Source organism: Chiloscyllium punctatum, chromosome 12 (genome assembly GCF_047496795.1).
Source record: "Chiloscyllium punctatum isolate Juve2018m chromosome 12, sChiPun1.3, whole genome shotgun sequence".
NCBI lineage: Eukaryota > Metazoa > Chordata > Chondrichthyes > Orectolobiformes > Hemiscylliidae > Chiloscyllium > Chiloscyllium punctatum.
The window spans coordinates 39389730-39404745 of record NC_092750.1 but is presented as its reverse complement, the minus strand read 5'-3'; the positions used below and the strand labels follow the sequence as shown (position 1 = coordinate 39404745).

General features: G+C 40.4%; 1 protein-coding gene and 1 long non-coding RNA gene across 7 annotated transcripts in view; one reads left to right on the top strand and one right to left on the bottom strand.

The window, feature by feature from the left end:
- The window catches only part of LOC140483810 (uncharacterized), a 50372-nt gene extending 41295 nt beyond the window's left edge, over positions 1 to 9077 (bottom strand). The window contains exon 1 of the long non-coding RNA XR_011962041.1: positions 9003 to 9077. This is a non-coding gene — a long non-coding RNA (uncharacterized lncRNA). The remainder of the gene's footprint in view (positions 1 to 9002) is intronic.
- The window catches only part of LOC140483809 (bis(5'-adenosyl)-triphosphatase-like), a 1171574-nt gene that overhangs the window by 671753 nt on the left and 484805 nt on the right, over positions 1 to 15016 (top strand). The window lies entirely within an intron of this gene.

Below are 15016 nucleotides of genomic sequence, written 5' to 3'. Positions count from 1 at the left end.
CAGAACTAGAGGGCATAGGTTTAGGGTGAGAGGGGAAAGATATAAAAGAGACCTAAGGGGCAACCTTTTCACACAGAGGGTGGTACGTGTATGGAATGAGCTGCCAGAGGATGTGATGGAGTCTGGTACAATTGCAACGTTTAAGAGACATTTGGATGATTATATGAATAGGAAGGGTTTGGAGGGATATGGGCCGGGTGCTGGCAGGTGGGACTAGATTGGGTTGGGATACCTAGTCGGCATGGACGGGTTGGACCGAAGGGTCTGTTTCCATGCTGTACATTTCTATGACTCTATGACTCTTCCCTTTCCCCAGCTCCCCTCATGCACCTTATATATGAATAAAACTCCTTGGGATTCCCCTTAATCCTGTTTGCCAAAGAAATATCATGGACACCCTTTTGCCATCCTAATTCTTTGTTCCAGTTCTCTTCTGTTATCTTCGTATTCTCAAGGGCTCTTGTATCTTCAATTTCCTAAACTTTACATATACCTTCTTTCCTTTTTTTCTCATTTTGATTAGCTTGAAGACTAAGTGGTCGAAAGCATGCTTATTTTCCAGCTTGCAAAAGAATATTTAGACAGCATTTGCTATGTAAAAGTTCAGTTTCTGTCCAAATGATCTTTTCCTTAATCCTTTACCAGAATATTGACCACAACTACCTGATGAAGGAGCAGCGCTCTGAAAGCTAGTGCTTCCAGTTAAACCTGTTAGACTATAACCTGGTGTTGGGTGATTTTTAACTTTGTACACCCCAGTCCATCACCGGCATCTCCAAATAATTACCAGAATATGATATTGCTGAGTGATGCTGCTTATTTTAATTCTGTGCCTCATTGTTAAACCTGTGACTATCTCAATATTATAACATCTAAGACAAAATATTTCCTTAATTGTTTGTCAGTGGAGATGCAGGTAGCACTTAAAATATATAAAATTACAGTGAACCTCATTCTATAAAATAATTATTAGAATATTGGAAATATTTTTATACATTTCATACATGGGGGCAGCATGGTGGCTCAGTGGTTAGCACTGCTATCTCACCACGCCAGGGAATTGGATTCGATTCCAGCCTCAGGCAACTGTCTGTGTGGAGTTTGCACATTCTCCCCCTGTCTGAATGGGTTTCCTCCAGGTGCTCCAGTTTCCTTCCACAATCCAAAGATGTTGTGGTTCTTTGTGGTCCTTAGTAGCCACACACACAGACGACAAGCAACATGAATTCGACTGGGACAACACTACCATTATAGGACAAGCCAAACAGAGAACAGCCAGGGAATTCCTAGAGGAATGGCACTCATCCACAGACTCTATCAACAAACACATCGACCTGGACCCAATATACTGGCCACTACAGCGGACAGCTCGAACTGACAACCGGAAGCGGCAGAGACAGGCCACTATAAATGCCGGAAGAAACAGCACAGAAGCGCTTCACAGGAGGCTCCCAAGCACTGAGGATGTCACCTAGACAGGGGACGAAACATTTGCAAGACAAATTCCCAGCTCGGCGAACAGAACCGCAACAACGAGCACTCGAGCTACAAATCTTCTCCCAAACTTTGAACAACCCAAAGATGTGTAGGCTAGGTGATTTAGCCATGCTAAATTACCCATAGTGTTCAGTGATGTGTAGGCTAGGTGCATTAGACTGGGGTAAATGTAAAGTAATAGGGTAGAGGAATGGGTCTGGGTGGGTTACTCTTCAGAGGGATGGTGTGGACTTATTGGGTCAAATGGTCTGTTTCCACACTGTAGGGATTCTATGATGATTCTATGATGTATCCATTGTTATGATGCTTGGATAATGGTACTGGAGAAACTTAGTTAACCATGAGGCTAGAACCTCAACACTTCTGTTCTACATGATAAACTTGAAAAGGTTTATTAGTCTGAGTTAAATATGCTGATAATAACTCAGCTTTTCCCTTGTCTCCTCAAAATAATTTTGCACATTTCACACTATACGTTGTCCTTCTTGTATGCTGTGAAGAATTTGTTGCTAAGCTACTACAAAGACTAAAGCAAATCCCAGATTGCTATTGTTGTGATGCTTGCCTGCAGCATAGAAATAATATATTTTTCCTAACATTTTAATATTACACAAGGCAATTTACAAGAAAGAGAATAAAGAAAGTACCATTCACCAGATCAGTTATGTTTATATCACATCATTAAATTGGTAGATTACTTTGAGAGTATATTTAAAAGATATGTATGATTCCTTAATTCACATTGATTGGCAAACATCCTGAGGTTAGGAATTAGAGGGAAAAGAAAGGCATGATTCAAGACTGAGATTCAAAATGTTGAAATGTTCAAAATGTCTAAATGTGTTCAATTGATATTTTGATGTATTTGATGAACTTTCATTTACATAAGCTTCAGTGAACTAGCAACATGCATGATAGTGATGTAGAGGAAAGGTTCAAGTCAGTAGAATATTTTAATTGTAACATTTTTAATTGAAATATCTACCATGGATTGCAGATAGCCTCAAGATAGTTGTCGAGACTGTGGTGCTGGAAAAGCACAGCAGGTCAGGCAGCATCCGAGCAGCATAAGCCTGAAACATCGATTCACCTGCTCCTCAGATGCTGCCTGACCTGCTGTGCTTTCACAGCACCACACTCTTGATTCTGATCTCCAGCATCCTCACTTTCTCCTAAATAAGGATAATAACTTAGCAACAAATTCTTCAAGGCACTTGGATACATGTACTTCTTTTAACTTTTATATTAATTATTTTGAAGCAATATATTATGAAATTTATTATAGGCACGTCAAATCCAGCTATACAAAACTGTTGATAAGTCAGACATTTCTTTTTTAGTGTGCCTTGCAAGAATATTAAATGTTCTTCAATGACTGAGAAAGTTTCTAGGGTGGATTAAGTGCTGTTTGCACTAAATCTGTAGAGCGGGCAGGTGACAGTGACCAACTCCCTGGCCCCACTGGCAAGCAAGCCCCCCAGGACAAGTACCATTCAGGCACTTTAGTGCTGCTGGTAGGATTTTCATCCCATTGGTTGGCTCGCCACTGAAGTCCCCCGAAGCTGCTAGCCAATTGATGAACTTCAGTCAGAGAGAGCTGACCAGCCATGAAGACCTGCACAGGCCTCAGTTGGTGGCTGTCCATGGACCTTCCCATCCAGAGCTTGATTGCTGATGTGGCAAGTAAGGGATGTATCTGTCCAGTACCAACTCACCCAATTAATTGGACTTCCTGCCAGATGCCCCACCAGCTATAAAGAGGGAATAATTCTGTACACTGTTTTGTTCGAGGAGTTGCTGCATCTATACAGTGTCATGCCAAGTAATTATCTGCTCCATACTCCTGTTGCTTCTTAATCTCCCAGTGGTGAAAACAGAATGGCCCTTAACCCTATCTGACCCAACTTGAAATATTCAGGCAGTTGCATTTCTCTGCATAACTTCCCCTTGAACGTTTCTCTAGTGCTGCAGTGTGCCACAGTGAAATGATTTTTAAGTTGCGGCCTTAGAGCAATATCGGATTCTGGTACAGCTATTGTGGCATTCAAATTGATTGCTAGCAATCATTATCTTATTATATTACAAATACTGGATAGGTGCATTGGGCACTTTTCTCAAAACCGGCAAAATCCAAACGCTAACATGGTTTTGGTCCCGAGATTGCTTCTTTTGACACACTGTGTATGATAAATGTATTCTTTGTGTCCTTGCGACATGACACTTTTTAAGGAACTTGCAAACTTTTGTAAGTTATAATGATTGATTTTATTATATGTGCTGCATCATATCAGAAAGTTTCTGAATAGAGCAAACCTATTTGGATCATCTGCACAGTTAGATTTTAACTGTCAAAGGATTGGGCAACTTGTTCATTTCAGACAGTTCTATCAACAGTGAACACATTTGGGAATATAGTCTGGTTCATTGCTTTGTTTACAGTCTAGATAGTATATTTCAATCCTGTCAGAGGACCACTTCTCTCTGTCTCTCAGTATGGCTAACATGGGATTTTATTTTAACTTATTCGTGTGATGTAGGCATCCCTGGGAAGGCCAGCAGTCACAGAATCATAGAAATTTTGTGGTGTGGAAGCAGGCTATTCAGCTCATCAAGTCCACGCTGACCCTCTGAAGAGCATCCAACACAAACCCACCCCTACCCTGTAACTCTGCATTTTCCATGGCTAATTTATGTAACTCACACATCTTCAGACTGTGAGAGGAAAGTGAACCACTGAAAGGAACCTTACGGGAAGAATGTGCAAACTCTGCACAGATAGTTGCCCAGGGCTGGAATTGAACCTGGGTTCCTAGTGCTGTGAGGCAGCACTGCTATCAACTGAGCCACCAAGCTGCTAACTGCATGTGTGCTAATCATGGCAGATGACACCGAGTCAGAAAGCAATTTCATGAAAATAATAATCTCTACAGTGTGGAAGAGGGCCATTCAACCCATTGAGTCTGCACTAACCATCCGAAAAGCAACCCACCCTATTCCCATAACTGTGCATTTCCCAAGGCCAATCCACCCAAACCTGCACATCGTTGCACTGTGGGATTAACCTGGAGCATGCTGAGGAAACCCATGCAGATACACGGAGAACGAGCAAATTCCACAAAGACTGTCCCCAAGGCTGGAATCGAATCCAGGTTCCTGGTACTGTGAGGCAGCAGTGTGCCACCATGCTGTCCAACTCTAACTGCCTTTGAAAATGTGATCGAGAATGACTTCTTCAACTGTTGCAGTCATAATATATTTACAAATGAGGATGATGTGTGACTGAAAGAAAACTTCGAGGTCTGGAAGTCTTACCATACAGCTGCTATCTTTGTCTTTTAATTGGTTGAAATTTCCATTGCCTTAAGTAACATGGATGATTGTGAAAAATGTGCAAAATACAGTGAAAATCAAAAAAAATTAGGATCTCAATGAGGAGAAAAAGTGTTCAGTGACTACCATATTTCCATGCATTGTCTAAAATCATCTTGTTTCGATCCAATTCTCCTCTCCTTGCTTGAGAAACTAGACAGTGCTAATCCCTGACATGAAAGTTAGAGTGGTAACCTGGTAACAACAGCTCACTGTTTGCTTCTACAGGTATGCAGTCAACTCTGTCTTCACCACAACATCCCTGCATGCTCCCTGGATTCTGTCCTCTTCTACCCTCTGTCCTATAGCAAGTCAGCAATGGCAAGCCTTTAGCCTCAGTACATCATTGTGCCTTAGCTTGGACCAACTGTCATATCAATTCAGCCCGTCAGGCTCAGTTTGGAACTCATGACACCTATGCTTCTGCCAATTTGCCTTGCAGTCTGGAATAAACATGCATCTCATGCATCTTAGCTTCATTTCTTCATGTTCACTCACTTTGTGCTTACTTGGACACTACGAGACTGTGTGACTTAAGTTTCTTTTTCATGCACAGAGAAAGGTAGTAGCATGTCATGCCTCAGAGCACTGTAGTCAAGGTGATGGACATGTTGCTGCATGGCACCATACTACATCAGTATCACATTTACAGCATGTGCCAGCAACTTATGCTGCAAACTGACAGTTATGGGCTTCAATCAAATGGCCTTGTGTAAAAATTCAATAGGACTGCCCCTTAATGGGGTTAAGGCAGAAGGGACAGGGGATACAGTCAATCAGGCGGTACCCACCACAGTCAGTCAATGCACTCATCCAATTCCAGACCAATGGGGTGGAGACCAGTTCTCTCTGCAAGAGACAACGACAGGGACTGAGTATGATGACAGTGGATACATGAACAATTATTGACAATGTAAGAGCAGGAGAGATGGTAAGATGTCAGGAGGAAGCACAGAGGGCAGAAGCCAGGATGAGTGAGAGCGAGCCATTGAGTGGACATAATGTATTCAGTTGTGAGAACTGTAATCCATGAGAGTCATATTTAGTGGCAGAGTTAGTCAGTGTTGAACCTGTCAGTATGAGACAGCAGAGGAGATATGGTATCACTTGACCTTATGGAATGCAGAAGATCATTTACCTTCTCCCTGCATGTCTGTATATTAACTTCCACCCAGGACATTGAAATTGCCCAGACGATTGCCTCAGTCCAAATTGAGGTGACATGACATTTGTCTATCTTAAGGACAAAGCACTTTTCTCCACAGGTTTGGGAGGTGTTGTTGAAGGCACCTGGACAATAAATAGATGAGACTACAGCCAAAATGTAATTGGTAGAAGACAGAATGTTTAAGCTGATGGATGGGGTACCATTCAAGCAGGCTGCTTTGTCCTATAGTATCAAGTTTTTTTAAGTGTAGGTGGAATTGCTCACATCCGGACATATTGAGAGTATTCAGTCACACTCTTGATTATGCCTTGTAGATGGTGGACAGACTTTATGAGTCATGGTGTTAGTTACTTCATTCAACCTCCGGTCTGAATTCATAGGCATAGTATTTATAGTTGGTCCAGTTAAGTTTCTGGTCAATAGGAGTGGCAGTTTAGTTCATGCTGGAATATTTGATGACAGTAATGTCACTGAATGTAAAAATGAAATTATTAGAACATCTTTTGCTGGAGGCTGATGTTGTTTGGCACTTATGTGGGATGAATGGTAGTTCCCATTTATCAGCTCATGCCAGCATGTTATCCAGGTCTTGCTGCATGCGGACAGAAATACCATTTAGTTATCTCAATCCTAACATTTCATTTTAAACGTCACTGGGATATGGGCATTATTACTCATCCCTATAGTTCAATGGTTAATTGAGAATCAGTCACATTGCTGTGACCTTATTGGTCATTGTTGTTGTCCAATGGTAAGCTAAGAGTCAATCTCATTGCTGTGGGTTTGAAGTCACATGTAGGCCAGACCTGGTCATAATGGCAGATTTCCTTCTCCAAAGGACAGCAGTGAACTAGATGAGCTTTTTAGAACAATTGACAGTGGTTTGCAGATTATCATTAGACCAATTTTACATCCAGATTTTACTGAACTCAAATTTCACCATTTTACCATGGTGGAATTTGAACATGTCCCTAGAAATGGATTACTAGTTCCTTTACATTATCATTACATCACCATCTACTCTCAAATCATTGACAGAAAATGAGTAATGTCACAAATTCTGCTTGGCAGTCTTCAAAGCATAATACATTTGAAATAATTAATGTTTGGTTTTGAAACATCTTGACATAAAAGCATTTTAACAGCATCTTATGATGGATTCATTAAGATATATTACGACTACACTGAGAGATAACAGAGAAATTTTTTCAGTTTTCAGGCTCTAGTCTCCTTTAAGTCAAAATATGTTCATGTCATAGAGTCATAGAGATGTACAGCATGGAAACAGTTCTTTCGGTCCAACACATCAATGTCAACTAGATATCCCAACCCAATCTAGTCCCACCTGCCAGCACCCAGCCCATATCCCTCCCATCCCTTCCTATTCATATACCCATCCAGATGCCTTTTAAATGTTGCAATCATTCTAGCCTCCACTACTTCCTCTGGCAGCTCATTCCATACACTCTGCATGAAAAAGTTGCCCCTTAATCTCTTTTATTATCTTACCCCTCTCACCCTAAACCTATGCCCTCTAGTTCTGGCCTCCCCCACCTCCCCCCACCCCCCCCCTCCACAACCACGACCTCAGGGAAGAGACTTTGTCTATTTATCCTATCCATGTCCCTCGTGATTTTATAGACCTCCCTAAGGTCACCCCTCAGCCTCAGACGCTCCAGGGTAAACAGCCCCAGTCTGTTCAGCCTCTCCCAATAGCTCAAACCCTCCCACCCTGGCAACATCGTTGTAAATCTTTTCTGAACCCTTTCAAGTTTCACAATATCCTTCCGATAAGAAGGAAACCAGAATTGCAAGCAATATTCCAACAGTGACCTAAACAATGTCCCGTACAGCCGCAATATGACCTCCCAATTCCAATACTCAATGCTCTGACCAATAAAAAAAAGCTCACCAAACACCACCTTCACTATGCTATCTACCTGCAACTCCACTTTCAAGGAGCTATGAGCCTGCACTCCAAGGTCTCTTTGTTCAGCAACAGTCCCTGGGACCTTGCCATTAAGTGTATAAGTCCTGCTAAGATTTGTATTCTAAATGTTGTGCGTGTTGTGATTATATAAAAATTATTTTTGAAGCTATGTGATCTCTAAAGTATTTTTAAACAAAATTTACTGCACATTCAGCTTCTCAGCCAGTGTGAATTTTAACAATTTAACTGATCTGCTTCTCTAGTTTCTGAAGTGTAGACTGAATACGGATTGTACAGACATCAGTTTATAATGAACAACATGGTCTCAGTCTTCAAATATCATACCAGTATTGATATTTCAGGCCAGTTAAGTTTGGAAGATTGCAAACAGCTTCTGAGATTACAGCTCAGACATGTGTTGTTTTGCAACAAAAACAATTGAAAAAGTTACAATTGCCATTGTGTTTAGCAGGATACAAAGAATAATTTATGACATTCCACATATTCAGTACATAATTGTTTCTATGCGTGTAATAGAATCCATGACTGAGTGAACTAAGTCAAATGATCAAATACTGTGGTTTGAAAACTGATATTGTCTTCCATTATTGTACTAACCTTGACAAGGTGAAGATGAGAGAGATACGAGAAAATAAGCAGACCTTCCTGAAAAAGATTTCTTTAACCCCACAAGTTTCAGACAACTCAATCATCATAACCTCTTAAATTCAATAGTTAAGACAAGAATGTGGATTTTCCAGTCAGTTTTGACTGGTTTAGGTTGGCAGGCCCAGTTACTTTTGGTTCAACCTGTGTTCTAAATAATTTCTAACCCGTACTACAAAGCAAACAAGAGCTTACTAAAATATTAATTTAAGAGTGAGAACATCTGACATACTATTTCTGATGTTTTGGCCTGGATTTAGGATACAATTTTGAGATTGAACCAATGGTAAAATTGAGTGTGCACTTCTGGTTAATGACACATTATTGTTAAAACAAATGCATTCCGAACAGCTCTTCGGTTTCTTTACTTACATGTGTTCTGCTGCCATTTATTATCAAGATGGTTTGTGTGAGTTATTCCAGTCATTTTTTTTGTGCCCTGTCCACCGATGTTGCTGCACCAATGAGAATCTCCTTTTGGAGTAAGGAGAAGGTCAATACAAGTTGCAGAGAAAATGTTTTGTGTTCAACCGTCATACGAGGCAAACATTAAAGCATCTCAGGGAGACTAAACCAGCAGCAGTATGCAGTGTGTTTTCTCGAAAGTGGCCAATACCTGGAGTTCTTGCATCTTCATCACAGTTGCATAATTTGCAAATATTCATGGAGTTAATTAACTGAAACAGGCCCAGAGTAAAACTACACATTTGCACTCTAATTTAACTGAATTTGGATGACATACAGCTGTTTGTATTAATTAAGGAATACTTAACCTACATCTGATAAATGTCATTGCTGTTGAAAGAAGTCAAATCAAAGGTTTTACTTGTATTAATAGGAGAAATAATCTAGCTGCAACATCTAAACATGTGCACGAAAACAAGAATGTTGTCGTGAGGCAGATTAAGGAGCCTTGGACTCAATTCTTTTTCATGTGTATTCACCTGTTAATATGTTATTTGTCTACTTGGCAGGTTGGTCAGTTAGGGTTTGGGATGGCAGGGGAATGCTGGGGAAGAAAATTGATGCAAGCTATGAATTTCTCCTTAACCACTACTAAGGGAGCTCTGTAATCAATTGACAGATTTTGTGCATATTGTGTATCATTCTGTTCCCACCAGCTGTTTCATCTGGTCGACTGCCAAAGTAGTGATGAAAGGCACCTCCACTGTGACAGGTTGATTGGCATGACAAGTAGCTTTTGAACCTAAAAGTAGGGACATCTGGTAACGAAGTCAGCTCTCTTACCATTACCATATCGGGTCATTGGTGCTGTCTCATTTTGTTGATTGAAGTGTGTATTTGCAAGCCAATCTAGGTGGCCTTCATGGCAAGACTGATTTCCCACCATATCAGATTAATCATGCATTAGTTATAACTTCTTGCTCATGAAAAAGCAGTATAATGCAAGCTTTCTAACCTGCTTTTTGGATGCCTAAGACATTGTTATAGTGGAATGTTTGTTGCATACTTTGTATTTGGGCTATATTATGCTTTGATAATTCAACAGACAAGTCCTCAGGACCATGTAAAATTCTTCCTCTTCCCCCCAGCTTCCAATAGTGTGTTTGGCATAAATACTAACTGAAAAGACATTCAACTCTCCAGCATTTGTTCAAAGCAAGGTTCTGGTACAAACAGAAGCATTTATGTGAATGTACAAGAGTTGAAGGTCATTCAGTTTCTAAGAAGATCAATATCAACCTTTGAACTGAGAACAAAATTGTGTTGTAATTGATCATGTTTGACAGAATGCAAAGTTATTGGGAATCTTGGAAATAGTTTGAAACATGCATTTTGGAGTAAAGGAAGGAATTGGTATCGTGGTAAATGATTATTCAATCAATATTGAAGGAAATTTGGATCCTGTGTGACTTTGCAGTGTTGATCAGAATTTTACATTGCTCTTATCTGGGCTGCTATAATCATTTTGAAGGTTATTTTTTTCATCCTAACAGGCTGAATTTCTGAGATTTGCAGAAAGATTAAGCAATGAGGAGAAAGTGAGGACTGCAGATGCTGGAGATCAGAGCTGAAAATGTGTTGCTGGAAAAGCGCAGCAGGTCAGGCAGCATCCAAGCGGAGAGGTCAGGAAGAAGATTGCAGGTTAGGAAGGCGGTGCTGAGTTCGAGGTGGCCTCCCGATGTGGCCTCCTCTATACTGGAGAGACAGGCCGTCTACTTGCGGAATGTTTCAGAGAACACCTCTGGGACACCCAGACCAACCAACCCAACCACCCCGTAGCCCAACACTTCAACTCCCCCTCCCACTCCACCAAGGACATGCAGGTCCTTGGACTCCTCCATCGCCAGACCATGGCAACACGATGTTTGGAAGAAGAGCGCCTCATCTTCGCCTGAGAACCCTCCAACCACAAGGGATGCACTCAGATTTCTCCAGTTTCCTCATTTCCCCTCCCCCCACCTTGTCTCAGTCAAATCCCTCGAACTCAGCACCGCCTTCCTAACCTGCAATCTTCTTCCTGACCTCTCCGCCCCCACCCCACTCCAGCTTATCACCCTCACCTTGACCTCCTTCCACCTATCGCATTCCCAATGCCCCTCCCCCAAGTCCCTCGTCCCTACCTTTTATCTTAGCCTGCTGGACACACTTTCCTCATTCCTGAAGAAGGGCTGATGCCCGAAACGTCGATTGTCCAGTTCCTTGGATGCTGCCTGACCTGCTGCGCTTTTCCAGCAACACATTTTCAGCTCTGAAAGATTAATCAAACACTGTACATTTCCAAATGATCATGATGATTATAATAAAGTGCAAGCGTTTTAAATCTGTGTTGAATTGCTTCCCTTTTTAAAATAACATTTGAAGATGGTGTCTCATAGAGTCACAAATTCGGTGTCATATTCACAGAAGCAAAGAGAACTGCAGTCCATGTGTAGAATATTCCTTATGAGATAGACAGCTGAAGAGTGAAGTTCACTGTATCTATTCACGGCTGACATTTCTAACCTCTTTACTTTGTGGGGCTTAGCATTAAAAACAGCAACATATGTCAGTCATTGCTCACTGTGAAAATCGCTGTGTCTTTTCTGCCAATAAGATTAAGTTGATTAATCCTTCTCAGAGATGCTGGGGAATTGGGAGCATGTTTGAATTTTTTAAAAAGTCTTGAGAAACATCTTATGAGAGAATGAAAAGATTTCCCGACTACCCTCACAGTCTGCATGTTTAAGAGCTTATTGTTCTGAGCAAGTCTATTGGTATGATATAAAAACAGTAGATTTTACACATCATTCCCCTGTCTGCTGTTGTAATCTGCTGGGATCTGTCTTCTATCCTGTGCACCCTTGTCGGGTGGTTCATTCACCTTGTTTGATAATCTGGTTCAATGAATCTAGTGCTCTGTATTTTGATCTGGTGAGATTAATCAAATTCCTTGCAGTAAAATTGATTGAAGTGATGGAGCTCTTGTGGTGCAGCGTTAGTGTCCTTATCTCCAAGTCAGGAGGCCCAGTTTCAAAACCTGCCTGTTCCAGAGGTATTTAAGAATATCTGAGCAGGTTGATTAAAAGGTATCTATTGAAGTGGATCACCCATCCTGGGTAATAGTTTGTTTAGATGAAAAATTTACCCAAGATGATATTCTGATGGGGCTGTTATCTGATGCTGTGCAAAAAAAACCACATTTAAATACAGCTTGAGCAAAGCATGGCGAAACAAAAACAGAGAAGGCTGAGGAAGGAGAGTTATTCAATCTGCAGGCTCTCCTCAAAGGCCATGAGTATCATTAACATTATTTGTGAATGATATTTTCAAACACGTCATTGGCAAGGTTTCCCATCTGCTCATTCGAATAACAACCAGCCACCATCTCTCTGGTGATCTAGACTGTCATGCACCTTCTGCTGCCTGAGGAGCTGGTCAAACATGCCATGCTGGAAGGAACATGTAATTTCAGCTCTGAGTAAAATTGCTGCAATAGATGTAACAGACAAACCGTAAGGTTTTTTTTTTAGCTTCCCACTCCTTTTTCCAGGTCGTGTTTCTTCTTATAAGCTTTTTCCCTGGAATAGTCCTCAGTTCTAGTGAATGATCAATGGCCTGAAATGTTAGCTCCACCTTCAGCAAAGCACACATTGAGTGCTTTGTGGAGGTTTAAGATTTGATTTACCTACCCTAGTTTAGAGTCAAACACCCCTAAAATTACTCTGATTAATGACTTCTGAGAGTTGGATCAATATGACACTGGGTGACAAATTTACTCACTCAACCATTGGCAGAACATAAAGATTGGTTCTTAAAAACATTAAAGAAATTTAAAGGTTCTTTGGAGATTGAGCAATTTTCACTAAATGGGTGATGTACAAGGTTGGGTGAATGAAGGATGTTTGACTATTAATTGAGAAATTGTGAAGAGTTATTTGATATTATTTCAAAGTTATATGATGAATTTGATAGATCTGTTAAATCAGGGCAATTGAATTTTTAAAGTCAATTCTTTCCTAAATAATAGTCCCAATTGAGCTGTCTATGAAATCAATAGCTCTTTTTATTCTGAAGTAACTTAGGGAAAAGAACAGGCCGTTCAGTCTCTTAAGCCTTTCAGGTTTTGGGCTTGGCTTTAAATTTACTTGTAACACCTAAGTCAGTTAAAGTTATAGTTGTAGACTGAGCTATGAACACTGAGAGAGTCAATCTAGACGTTTATTCATCCTGACTATTGCAATATCAATTCCTGGTACAAATGTCTTTCCACAAGTTTCACAAAATTTATTAAGTTTATCAAGCAAGTACAAAATAAATTATTTTTTAAATTGCAAAAATATACTTTATTCATAAAAGATATGTTTATTTATATCGGTTCTTTGCATATAAAGAAAAAAACAAACATTGGAATTTGACATTCCGTGCAGTTAAAGAAACCAAAGGCATTTCGTCATCATGCAGGACATGATTTGCATAGATTTTGAGGCAAATAGAGGGTCTGATAAGTGAATGGACCCTCTTTGGACTTTGGCAGATAAATCTTGGATGGCAGTCTTTCCTCATTATGCATTGCAGAGCTGTCCAACCTTTCCTTAGTAACATATTACATTGATTTCAAGTTAATCCCCTTCAGAATACCAGTTCATGACTGTCGTTGCACTCTCATGTTGACTGAAGTACTCCTTTTGTTTTGAGTTATGTTCCCTTGTGCACTGAACCTAACTTATTAACTCTTTCTAGCTACTATCTCCTATATATGATTGGAGACATTCTGAACTCACATTGTCTTATTACTGCACGGACACAACATGATCAGTATCAGATATTGAAACAATATATGCCTAATTCCTAATTGATTGCCTAAAAAGTAATAGTCATCATAGTAATATTATTTCATGCTGACTCTTGTTTCATTCCTGGACAAGCCAGCACTTGGTTATATCACTCATTTTGTAACAGATTGTCTGTATTAACCAACCTTTTACATCTTTGGTCATAATGTGGCATCAAAAAAGCACTTTGTGTGGCTATGGTTATGCAGTACCATTCCATAGCAAATACCAATCAAACTAAATGTCCCAATTGATACATTTGTCTCTTTTCAAAACTCCAAAGCCTCGCAATAATTAAAAGAACGTCGATGCTTGAAACAAATTAAAACTCAAAATCACCATTCAAAGCTAATAAATGAAGGCCTGCTACAGAATCAAAGACTCATAGTGCTGTATAGCATAGAAACGGACCCTTCGGTCTAACTCGTCCATGCCAACCTAAATTGATATTCTCAATTAATCTAATCCCACTTGTCAGTGTTTAGCCATCTAAACCCTTCCTATTCATATATGCATCCAGATGCCTTTTAAATGTTGTAATTGTACCAACCTCCACTACTTCCTCTGGCAGCTCATTCCATACACGCACCACCCTCTATGGGAAAAAGTTGCCCCTTAAGTCCCTATTAAATCTTGCCCCTCTCACCTTAAACCTATGCCCTCTAGTTTTGACACTCCCATCCTAGGAAAAATGACCTTGTCTGTTCACCCTATCCATGCCCCTCATGACTTTTTAAACCTGTATAATGTCACGTCTTAGCCTCCGATGCCCCAGGGAAAATAGCCCCAGCATATTCAGCCTCTCTCTATAGTGCAAACCCTCCAATGCTGGCAACATCCTCGTAAATCCTTTCTGAACCCTTTAAAGTTTCACAACATCTTGGAGACCAGAACTGCATGCAGTATTCCAAAAGTGACCTAACCAATGTCCTGTACAGCCACAACATGACCACCCAACTCCTATACTCAATGGATTGACTAATAAAGGCAAGGAAGTCAAATGTCTTCTTCACTATCATGTCTACCTGTGAGTCCACTTTCTGGGAACTATGAACCTGCACTCCAAGATCTCTTTCTTCAGCAACACTCCCCAGAACCGTACCATTAATT